The following is a 12375-nucleotide window of genomic DNA, read 5'->3' on the forward strand; positions in this document are numbered from 1 at the left end:
TCCAGATGTGTTTCCTGACACACTACCGGGTCTACCGCCAGACCGACAAGTAGAATTCACCATAGATCTAGAACCAGGATCTGCCCCGGTATCAAAGGCACCATATCGAATGGCTCCAAAGGAACTGGATGAACTGAAGGTACAGTTGCAAGAACTCCTGGACCTGGGATTCATCAGACCCAGCGTCTCGCCGTGGGGAGCACCTGTACTGTTTGTCAAGAAGAAAGACGGAACCATGAGAATGTGTGTGGACTACCGAGAGCTTAACAAGCTGACTCTCAAGAACAAGTACCCGTTACCCAGGATCGACGATCTGTTTGATCAGCTCAAGGGAGCCAGTGTGTTCTCCAAGATGGACCTGAAGTCAGGCTATCACCAACTGAAGATTAAGCCGGAGGATGTGCCCAAGACAGCCTTCCGAACTAGATATGGTCACTATGAGTTTACGGTGGTGCCGTTTGGACTAACGAATGCACCGGCAGTGTTCATGGATTTGATGAACCGCGTTTTCCACCCATATCTCGACAAGTTTGTCTTAGTCTTCATTGACGACGTACTGATATACTCCAAGAATAGAAAGGAACATGAGGAACACCTACGGCTTGCCCTAGAGACACTACGGGCAGAGAAGTTGTACGCCAAATTCAGCAAGTGCGAATTCTGGCTCAAGGAGGTGAATTTCCTCGGACATATTGTAACAGCAGAAGGAATCCGAGTAGATCCTGCCAAGGTAGAGGCAGTAAGGAACTGGAAGGCTCCGACGACGCCCAACGAAATCCGAAGTTTCCTCGGACTAGCTGGCTACTACAGAAGGTTTATTGAGGGCTTTTCAAAGATTGCAAGGCCAATGACTCAGCAACTCAAGAAGGGAACCAAAGTCTCATGGTCTCCCGAGTGTGAGGCAAGCTTCCAACTACTAAAGGAGAAATTAACCAGCGCACCCGTACTAGCAGTCCCAGAATCAGGGACGGACTACGTTGTCTATACAGATGCTTCCAAGAACGGACTTGGATGTGTGTTGATGCAGAATGGGAAGGTGATTGCTTATGCGTCACGACAGCTCAGACCACACGAGCTCAACTACCCAACACACGACCTAGAACTGGCAGCAGTGGTTCACGCATTGAAAATTTGGAGGCACCACCTATATGGAGTTAGGTGTGAGATTTTCACGGACCACAAGAGCCTCAAGTACTTCTTCGAGCAGAAGGACTTGAACATGAGACAAAGAAGATGGCTCGAGCTAGTGAAAGATTACGACTGTGGCATAAACTACCACCCAGGGAAGGCCAACGTTGTGGCAGACGCTTTGAGCCGAAAGAGTCAGCACCAACTAGTAGTCCTGTTCACCCAGGAAGAAGAACTGCTTAGAGAATTTGACAAAATGAGTTTGGAGATGGTGCAAGCACCTGAGACAGTGGAAAGTATAATTTCGACTCTAGTAGTTGTTCCCGATTTGAGGGGCAGGATCGTGGAAGCCCAGAGACGGGACGAAACTCTGGAGAAGTTGCGTTTGAAATTGAGGACGGGGAAACAAGAGAACTACCAGGAAGAGGCAGACAATGCGCTCACGTTTGAAGGGAGATTGTGTGTACCCAACCAAGAAGAGCTCAGAAATGAAATAATGAGCGAAGCGCACGATACCGCATACACCGCCCACCCAGGGAGTACAAAGATGTATCAGGACCTAAAAAGGAAGTTCTGGTGGGACGGCATGAAGAGAGATGTAGCATCCTACGTCGAGAGGTGTCTTGCCTGTCAACAAGTGAAGGCCCTACACCAACGGCCGTATGGAAAGTTGCAGCCGTTAGAGATTCCCGAATGGAAATGGGAACATATAGCCATGGATTTTGTCACGGGGTTACCAAGATCTCAAAGAGGAAATACCGCGATTTGGGTGATAGTTGATCGTCTCACCAAGAGCGCTCATTTTATACCGATTCCTATCACGTATGGATCAGAGAAGCTAGCCCAGTTGTACGTGAAGGAAATCATTCGCCTGCATGGCATACCAGCGACGATCACGTCGGATAGAGATGCCAAATTCACGTCCAGATTTTGGAAGAGCCTACAGAAAGAGCTGGGGACGCGACTGAATTTCAGCACGGCATTTCACCCACAGACCGACGGACAGTCGGAAAGAACCATTCAGACGCTTGAAGACATGCTGAGAGCAGTAGTGCTCGATAGAGGGAGCAATTGGGAGCAAGTGCTACCATTGATAGAATTTGCTTATAACAACAGCTACCAAGCCACGATTGACATGGCTCCGTATGAAGCGCTGTACGGGAAAAAGTGTAGATCACCCCTCTACTGGGATGAGGTCGGTGAGAGGAAGATTTTGGGCCCAGATGTAATTGAGGAAATGATAGAAATTGTCAGAAGAATCCGAGAGAGGATCAAGGAGGCTCAGGACAGACAGAAGTCCTATGCAGATGTTCGACGGACTGAGTTGCAGTTTGAGGTGGGAGATAAAGTTTTCTTGAAAGTATCACCCTCAAAAGGGATAGCCAGATTTGGAGTCAAGGGAAAACTCCGACCCCGATATATAGGACCGTACGAGATCCTAGAGGCTGTGGGACCAGTAGCTTATCGATTGGCGTTGCCGCCAAGCTTTGGAAACATTCACAACGTATTCCATGTATCCCAACTCAGGAAGTATGTGTTTGATCCGAAGCACGTGGTTCATCAGGAGGAGATGATATTAAATCCGGATCTAAGTTATGAGGAAAAACCGAAGGCAATTCTGGACAGGAAGGTGCAGCAGTTGAGAAACAAATCCATTCCTTCAGTGAAAGTACTTTGGGAGCACCACGGGCAGGAAGAGGCCACGTGGGAGTTGGAAGATAAGATGAGGGAGCAATATCCCGAGCTGTTCGAGTAAAGCCGTACAAATTTCGGGACGAAATTTCGTTTAAGGAGGGTGGAATGTGACGCCCCGGATTTTTAATCGTTTTATCAGATTCTTTTAGCGCGATTAATGTCCGTATGAACGAAGGATATCTTGTTGTAATCTCCGACGTGGAATCAAATTAAGCATTTTGTTGAGGAGGAAAGTTTAAGTGCAACAAGGATTTCTATTTAAATGGCAAGATTTGAAATAAGAGATTATTGGAATTTGTTGAAGAAAAGCAAATACAATTTCATGGAGTATTTGGAGTACAAAAGAAAAGATTGCAAGAATAAAAGTAATTGTGATACTTTTATTAAGAAAAATTGAGTGCCCCAAATATCTCTACATTCAAATGTCCAATGAAGAAAATACTACACCACTTTTGAGCTCCAAATCCAAGAGTTTCACAAGAATGGATATACAATTTCTCTCTACTAAACTAGGATGAGTAGGGGAGTAGGGAGTTGAGTGTAAGCAAATCTCATCTCTTCTCCCCTCCATCTCTCAAAAGTCCCCTCCACCAAGCTCCAAGAAAGCAGCTTACTTACCTGCAAAGAAAACACCCAAAAAAGGGGGAGGTCAATACTTTGCACACATGAGAAAAATAAGGAGCACAACTAATTTTGGAAAGTGAACAATGGACATTTCACAGCAGCAAGAAAGGCGGCAGATTTGACAATAAGGGCAGCCCCAAATGACTCCCTTCCCAGCTTTTCATCATTTTAGAAGCTAACTCAAGCAACCGCCAAAGGACTCCCTCCCCTCAAGAAATTCACTAATCTAGGCATGGAAGCCTCCCAAGGATCAGCCCTCACTAGCCAAGGCTTTTGCCTATAAATACCACCATCTCCTTCCCCACTCCACAACTGCATTCTGCCAATTTCTCACGGCAAGAGAGTGCAGCGGAGTAAGGAGCAGCGGTGCGGAGCAGTGGCAGTGAGGAGGGCAGACCGAGAGGGGATCACAAAGCAAGGTAACCCCTCAACAACACCCTTTTGCATCATATAGAATGATCGGGTAGCACAAGAACATAGAACTCCTCTTAAGAACCTCATGAGAATAGAACAGTAGCAAATCCATCAAGCCTCCCCAACATAAGCATATGCAAGAATAGAGTTACAGTGAGCTAAATGCTCCCAAATGCATATGCAAAATCATAACAATAGTAGCCAAGGATCAATTCCAGGAATTGAACTCCCCACCAAGAATCACAGCTTTAACCACAAGGAACGAACAGAACACTCAACGATTACCAAGCTGATGCTTAACTCGATGATAAACGAGTAAAAGGGGGAGTGGAGAGGGGACTTAGCTTTAGGACGAAGGGGCTGCCGGCGAAGGTTGGACGACGGCGGAGCTCCGGAAACTTCCGCGGGGCAGCTGCGGGCCGCGGCAAGGGAAGGAAGGAGGGAGCGACGCCTCCTCTCCACTGACCGTCGGGGAAGGGAGCGAGAAAGAGCCGGCGACGACGCCGTGGAGCGGCGATTTCGCCGGAAACCGCGAGGGAGAGAGATGGGCGCCGCTATTCACTTCCCAATTTGAGTCTTCCTCTTTTGAATTGCAGAATGGAATTTGGGGAGGGATTCTGGAGGAATACGATGGGGGTAGGGAGTATATGAAATTGAATTGGGCTTCTTGAAGAATTGGGCCCAAAAATTTGAATAAAAGAAAAAGGAGAATAGGAAATGGGCTGCCAACCTTTTAATTGTTTGGGCCGGAAATTAATTTAGTGGACTTGGGAAATTAATTTGTTGGAGTGGAATTAATTTAAGGAATTAAGCTTGGAGCTTAATTAATTAATTCCCGAATAAATTAAGTGTCCCAAAGACGTGAAAGGTTAAGCGGAGATGCGAAGGGCCGACCGGCGTCGCCCCGCGACGCCATGGGCGGCCTTAAGAAAAATCTTAAGAAAAGATCTAAGAAAGGGATTTTCCGAGAATCCATATTTTATTAAATAAGCGCCCAAAGAATTATTTTAGAGAAAATAGAATTTCTCCAAAGTTAGTAAAGTGAATAAATAAACTCTGCGGAGTAGTGAAGCCGGTGTAGGATTAAGAGAATCCTATAAGCCGAGACAAAGATAGTTGCTATCCAATAGGATGCATGCATTCTTTTCTCAAAAAGAATAGTTTGAGTACTAATTAGCGTGTTACGCTATTTATTTCTAAAGGAGAGATTGTTCAAGAGGCAAGAGAGGCCGAACGAGGAATTGTTAACTGGAGATAAGCATAACAGGTGGGCTTTCTTTTAATATCCAGCACTATAGTGTGGATATAAAGCAAATGTTTTGAAGTTATGAAATATCATTTCTGAAAAATGAAAATGTGATCATCTCTTTAAAGTTGTTGTCATGCCATAAAATAATTGTTTTTGAGACCTGTCTGAAAGGGGCTATATGCCGAGACTTTTGGCAATGCCGAAAGGTTAGTAACGAATTCGGTTCCCTATAGGACCGCAAATCCTATTCGGAAAAAAAAATGTGCACAAGAGCTGTGAGCCATCCTAGAGAGAGGTTGGCCGGCGAGGGTGTTCGTTGAAGGTGGCCACCTTCACGACACACTAGTTTCTCAGACATGGTAGAATACGAAAGAACTTAGACTGCAGTCGGACTTGTAAGATCACACAAGAATTTAGTATGCTCGGGCCTTTTGAGAAAACCCCGCGTGATACTGTGGATGGATGACAACTTATATTGTATGTTTTGTTTTCGGCACGTGTCCACTGAGTACTCCTGTACTCAGCCCTGCATGTATTTATAAATGTGCAGGTTGAACGCCCAGAGAGAGGAGAATTGATCGGAGTCGATGCTAGTAAATAATCGTGTGGATTCCCAGGCGATTCGTGTCCTCATACACGAAGTCGTTCAGTAGGGACCTAGTCCGCTGTGTTTTGTTAAATGAGAATAGAAATGTCTCATCATCGAACTCTGATTCATTTGACTTGTTGAATTACTCTGTTTTGAGAAATTGTAACCGAATACTTGGTTCTTATTTTGTGATATCCATCATTTGGCTTCGGCAAGTTCTTCAGATTCTACCCCCCTTTCTATCCCCGCTTCTTTAATCCCCCATTAGTCGCGAATTACTCAATCTCGTTATCCTTAACGAGAATTGGGTCGTGACACTTATAGTGTCCGAGACGGGTCCAAAGGGGCATTCTGGTGTGGGAGGAGGGGTGAGACTCAGCCAGACCGCGCCAGCTATGTCCACAAGCTCGACCATGGGATGAGACGTGCAAGGCCACCGGGCTTGGCACGTGTTACCGAGCTATCGAGCCATCGTGCCAGGCCATAGAGCCATCGTGAGCCATTGTGCAAGGCCGTCGAGCCATCGTGCAAGGCCATAGAGACATCGTGAGCTATCGTGCAAGACCGTCGAGCCATCGTGCAAGGCCATCGTGCCAGGCCGTGTAGCCATCGTGCTAGGTCATCGTGCAAGGCCGTCGAACCATCGAGCAAGGCCATAGAGCCATCGTGCCAGGCCATCGAGCCATCGTGTCAGGCTATAGAGCCATCGTGCAAGGCCATCGTGTCAGGCCGTCGAGCCATCGTGCCAGGCCATTGAGCCATCGAGGAAGGCCATAGAGCCATCGTGCCTGGCCATCGAGCCATCGTGCAAGGCCGTCGAGCCATCGTGCCAGGCCATAGAACCATCGTGCAAGGCCGTCGAGCCATCGTGCCAGGCCATTGAGCCATTGTGCCAGGCCATCGAGCCATCGTGCAAGTCCACCGTGCCATTGTGCAAGGCCACCGTGCCACTGTGTAAGGCCACCGTGCCATTGTACTATCATGCAAGGCCATCGTGCCATTGTGCAAGGCAACTGAGATTTGTACTGGTCCCTTGGGCCATTTTTCAAGTATTGCTAAGCCTCAACCATATGATTTGTGAAAGATATGCGATTAAAAGAAAAGTTCAGGAGTCAAGCATAGACGAATGTGAGAAAAGATGAGATGTTGATACTTAGTACCTGCAAAAGATTTACTTGATGTGACTCTGCCCTACATGGGCTCTACAATTTACATGATTTGCATAATGTGTTTTATATTTGAGTAATACATGAGTCAACATTATAATAGAATATGTGACACTCGGTGTACGGTACCCTAGATGTTACACTCATCATCCATGGTGAATAAATTTAAAAAACAAAAAGAAATTATAATATAGAAGAAAGATTATATGTAGAGAAAAATAGAGATTTTTTTTGTGAATAGAACTATAACAAATGTGATCTCAATTTGTAGATGATGAAAAAATATGAATTTTGATATAATTTTTACATATATTTAATTTAACATGTAAAAGATATTTGAATAATAAATAAAATATTTATTGAGAGAGAAATCACTTGATCTTACCCATGGTCAAAAAGTGTGATTTGACTAATCGACATTCTTTTATTCTATCTATCAAATCAATCATATATTAATAATGTATATTATATGCTACTACAATTTTATAATATAGTTATCAATATTTCATGAAAGTGGATAGGAAAATTTTCTTTGCTATGTAATCTGCTTTTATATATTTATAGATTAGTTTTATACTAGTAATAAAAATGTGCTTAAGAATGTATTAGTTAAATATAAGGTCGTCCACTACAAAAAATGATAAAAAGTGAAATTTGACAAATTTTGTAGAACTGATGGAAATAAATAAATGGGATAAACTTTCAGGGACGGAAGGAGTAATTGAAACTGAGAGCAGTAAAAAAAATAACATTTGAGGCTTCTAATCAGATTAGTGATGGTTCACGGCTGAGTTTGGTATTCAACAAAAAATCATCCCGACAAATTACTCCCAATGAGTTGATTATGAGCGGGCCGGGTAAGCTTGGATTAGTTTTGGGTTGATGGGCTAAGAAATTGGGCTTGGCCAATTTGACAATTAATTCAATCCCCATCTCAGATAATTTACCTTGCAATTTGTCAAATTGAAATAATGTAATACGTATGATATATTCCCGACTCAATATATTCATACCTAGATTATATGTAACTATAGTACTATCAACACAACTAAATGAAGGAAATTACAAATATTCAATATGATGACGAGGAATTTGAGTAGTTAATAATAAAATATGAAACAAAATTATTCGCACGATTGTATGGTGTTGCCTCTATTTTTCAACGCCAAACATTCATACATGAATCCATTGAATTCATTACATTTTAGTTGCAAAAAATTACCATCTATTTTCCCAGTTAATTAGTAATACATAAAATAGGATACATGATCTCAATTTCAAAATAAAGAAAAAAGATGTATTTAGACAATCCTATATAGGGATGTATTCATTTCCTTTTCCTATATTTCCTCCTTTTTCCTTCTTAATATCAGCCATTAGATTAGAGAAATGGACGGTCAAGATCAACATTGGGTAATTAATCCCGTGTTGCATTATTTGTCCTATTTTATTGCATTATGAGGGTACAATAATAATCTAATAATGGCTGGAAACCGCTACGAATAATGCACCACATGGTCACGAGTAATGCATATAATTGCCTATATAATGCACAATATGTGAACTGCAATGCATACGAACAAGATGTGCTGTGTTATGATGTTTGACACACGTTTCTTGTTTTCCCTAAGGGTTTAATAAGCTTAGGGGCTAGGGTATAGTACGTAGACACGTATGTAATCTTCACATGGTAACGAGTAATGGATATAATTGACTATATAATGCACAATTTGTGAACTGCAATGCATACGAACAAGATGTGCTGTGTTATGATGTTTGACACACGTTTCTTGTTTCCCCTAAGGGTTTAATAAGCTTAGGGGCTAGGGTGTAGTACGTACGCATTAATAACAAATTATAAAACGATACGAATAATTCACCAAATTGTCACGAGTAATGGATGTTATTAACTATATAATGCACAATATGTGAACTGCAATGCATACGAATAAGATGTACCATGTTATGATGTTTGACACACGTTTCTTGTTTCCCCTAAGGGTTTAATAAGCTTAGGGGCTAGGGTATAGTACGTAGACATTACTAAATGCACGTATGTAATCTTCAATCCGTTGATTAACCCATATACACAATACCTCTAATAATGCATAATATACTGAGATAATGACAATTAACAGCTACATAATGCACTACCTAAACCAAATAATGCACATACGTATATTCCAATAACAACAATTTGTTAGTAATGTCTACGTACTATACCCTAGCCCCTAAGCTTATTAAACCCTTAGGGGAAACAAGAAAACGTGGTGTCAAACATCATAACATGGTACATCTTATTCGTATGCATTGCAGTTCACATATTGTGCATTATATAGTTAATAACATCCATTACTCGTGACAATTTGGTGAATTATTCGTATCGTTTTATAATTTGTTATTAATGCGTACGTACTATACCCTAGCCCCTAAGCTTATTAAACCCTTAGGGGAAACAAGAAACGTGTGTCAAACATCATAACACACCACATCTTGTTCGTATGCATTGCAGTTCACAAATTGTGCATTATATAGTCAATTATATTCATTACTCGTTACCATGTGAAGATTACATACGTGTCTACGTACTATACCCTAGCCCCTAAGCTTATTAAACCCTTAGGGGAAACAAGAAACGTGTGTCCAAACATCATAACATGGTACATCTTATTCGTATGCATTGCAGTTCACATATTGTGCATTATATAGTCAATTATATGCATTACTCGTGACCATGTGGTGCATTATTCGCAGATACCAAAATGTGGCAGTTACTTTTCCGTCAAATGTCAATAATAACCCTGTAATGCATACAACCACCTTCTATAATGCAACACGGAACCAGTTTTATAGAATCAATCTGATCCGTTGATGCCTTAGATCTAACGCGTAATATTAAGAAGGAAAAATGATCTAAGATGTGAAAAGGAGAATAACGCTCCCCATCCTATATGTATATATATATATAGGATTGTATTCAAATCCTTTTCACCTTATATATCCTTTCTCCTTTTTAATCTCATCCATGGATTTCAATGCATCTAATGGCTTAAATTTTAAACTGAAATTATCAAAAAAATTTAATTTTCAATGCTTGGGGGTGAAATAGGGATTAACCAAATCTGTTAGTTATGGAATTGTCCATGAATTACTCCTTTTAGGCTGTATGCAGTTTCAACAAATGATTTCTTCCCAATTTCTCGCTGATTTCTTTCTCCAGCACGCCGCTTTTAATTTTGATAATTTCAGTTCGAGAAATTGGCAGTTCACGATTATAGATCGTAGATTGTGCACGCCGGTGCTTTGTGAATCAAACGCAGACAATTGTAGATTGTGCACGATTGGTCGATAATCAATGGAAGAAGGTTATTCACCCGCTTCTCGCTCATGTTTACTGGTTTCGACGATTTCATTTTGTAATTGAATATCAGTCGTAATACATAATCAGTGTAGAGCTTCGAGATCGTTTTTCATGTTGGTGTGCGTCTGTTCTCAGTCGCATTACATAATCTGTGTAGATCAGCAAATAATGCATTAAACATAGGCATATAATGCACAGATTATACAAGGTAATGTACAAACAAATAATGAAGAGATTAAACCAAGTAATGCCACATCAACATATTGCATGTACTCTTCAACAATAAAAACCACCAGTTACATGATACATACACCAGGATATGCTTATGCATATAAATATTCATATAATGTGCGGAACTATTACAATAATGACACACACGAATATTGCATTAATGTTTACAACAATGACCACCAAAATACAAATAATGACTACATAAGTTAAAATAATGCACACATTTATGTTCTAAGTCTAAATAACGTTGTCCAAATACACGAGCTGCAGTAATTCATCTGGGATTGCACATTCATAGTGCGTAGGTTTTTTTTTTACTGATTTACATAATGTACATATTATATAGTATAATGCGCAGTTTAGTTTCTGTAATGCATTATTTGTGATATGTAATGAACATTTATACTGACCCGTTTAATTTAAGTTGTTCCGTGTTTCGATGTTTGGTTCACGTTTCTTGTTTTCCCTAAGGGTTTTAAACAAGCCTAGGGGCTAGGGTTGTAGTATGTTCTAAGTCAAACAAACGTTGTCCAAATACACAAGCTACAGTAATTCGTTTGGGGTTGCACATGCATAGCGAGTAGGTATTTTTTAAAACAGATATACATAATGTACATATTGTGTAGTATAATGCGTAGTTTTAGTTTCTGTAATGCATTATTTGTGATATGTAATGAACATTTATCCTGCTCCGTTTACTTAAGTTGTGTCGTTGTTTCGATGTTTGGTTCACGTTTCTTGTTTTCCCTAAGGTGTTAACAAGCCTAGGGGCTAGGGTGTAGTATGTTCTAAGTCTACAACGTTGTCCAAATACACGAGCTACAGTAATTCGTCTGGGGTTGCACATGCATAGTGAGTAGGCATTTTTTAAACAGATATACATAATGTACATATTGTGTAGTATAATGCGTAGTTTTAGTTTCTGTAATGCATTATTTGTGAATATGTAATGAACATTTATCCTGCCCCCGTTTAATTTAAGTTGTGCCGTGTTTCGATGTTTGGCGCACATTTCCGGTTTTCCCTAAGGGTTTAACAAGCCCAGGGGCTAGGGTTAGGGTAGTAGTTTTTAACCGATACAATAATGCCACCAAATGTTAATAGATAATGGATGGTATTGACTATATAATGAACGATATGTGAACTGCAATGTAAAGGTTTTCTGAGCGGTTTGTTTGTTTGTGTTATACAATTTCATGAATATGTCCAGGATTGGAACGGTTTGATTTTTGGGTTAGTTTCAAATCATTCCCAAGGGTTTAGAATCCTTGGGGGCTAGGGTGTAGTATGGTTTAAACATGTTTGCCAGATTGTGATTATGTGGGGTTTAGGGTTCATTCATTCCCCTCGGGTTGCCCAATTCTGGGGGGCTAGGGGTGTAGTATAGTTTGAGAAAACACAACCTCTACGAAGGACCGCGATCTATGAGTCCATTCCTTTAGGGTTTAGCTATCCTAGGGTATAGTGTGTATTATGTATTATTAACAAAACAATAGCAAATACCTAATTCACGTAATGTACACATTTGGCATTGTAATGGTTATTTTATGCCTCTGTAATTGAACGTTTTTATACTTTTATAATGTCTTAGTATCCAAAACATTTTTTATTTGTGTTTGTATACAGTTATGGTTGTGCCTGAATGTTCTCCGGAATCGAAGCCCGTCGTTGGTCAGAAGTTCCAATCATTAGATTTCGCGCTGTTGATTTTGATACGCGCAAACAAGGGATGAGGAAGGTGCAGAATAAATCCAAAAAATGCACACATGAATATTGCAATCACCCATTGTCCCATGTCCAACAGCAGTCACATAAAACATAAAACCATGATAAATAATGCACTAAATAGCTAAATAATGTACAGATACGGCCAAGTAATGAACATACAAATATTCCATTCACTCTTTGACCCCATGTA

Source organism: Salvia splendens, chromosome 6, assembly GCF_004379255.2.
Source record: "Salvia splendens isolate huo1 chromosome 6, SspV2, whole genome shotgun sequence".
In the NCBI taxonomy this organism is placed as follows: Eukaryota; Viridiplantae; Streptophyta; class Magnoliopsida; order Lamiales; family Lamiaceae; genus Salvia; species Salvia splendens.